Source organism: Sinocyclocheilus rhinocerous, unplaced genomic scaffold (genome assembly GCF_001515625.1).
Source record: "Sinocyclocheilus rhinocerous isolate Xijiao unplaced genomic scaffold, SAMN03320098_v1.1 scaffold7907, whole genome shotgun sequence".
Lineage (NCBI taxonomy): Eukaryota > Metazoa > Chordata > Actinopteri > Cypriniformes > Cyprinidae > Sinocyclocheilus > Sinocyclocheilus rhinocerous.
This window is the reverse complement of record NW_015663009.1, coordinates 21,202-21,518: the sequence shown is the minus strand read 5'-3', so window position 1 is coordinate 21,518 and position 317 is coordinate 21,202. Positions and strand designations below refer to the sequence as shown.

At 28.7% G+C, this 317-nt stretch overlaps 1 protein-coding gene across 1 annotated transcript in view; it reads right to left on the bottom strand.

Annotated features, from left to right (window-relative positions):
- Positions 1–317, bottom strand: part of gtf3c1 (general transcription factor IIIC subunit 1) — a gene marked incomplete at its 3' end in the record, with an annotated part of 21,496 nt that overhangs the window by 5,154 nt on the left and 16,025 nt on the right. The gene's annotated exons all lie outside the window — the stretch shown is intronic.

Genomic DNA, 317 nt, shown 5'->3' with positions numbered 1-317 from the left:
TACATATTAATTATAGCCATTCAACATTACAGTATAATTGAAAGCCATTATTTTTAACATTTAATAGGCTCTGAAATAGGCTATATAACAACTTTTAATTTAAGTGATTTTAAAACAATCTTCACATAAACTATATTATACATGCATAAACTATACAGATTCATCTTTATTCAAGCTATAGAAGTTAATCAGCGACTAGAACAGTCCAAGGATTTCTCTTTTTCTTTTGTTCTTTGATTTACATCAATGACAGACTTCAGCAGGTTTCACTTTAAAATCAGCGCTGTCTCTTTAAAACCTGATGCATATCTGACACA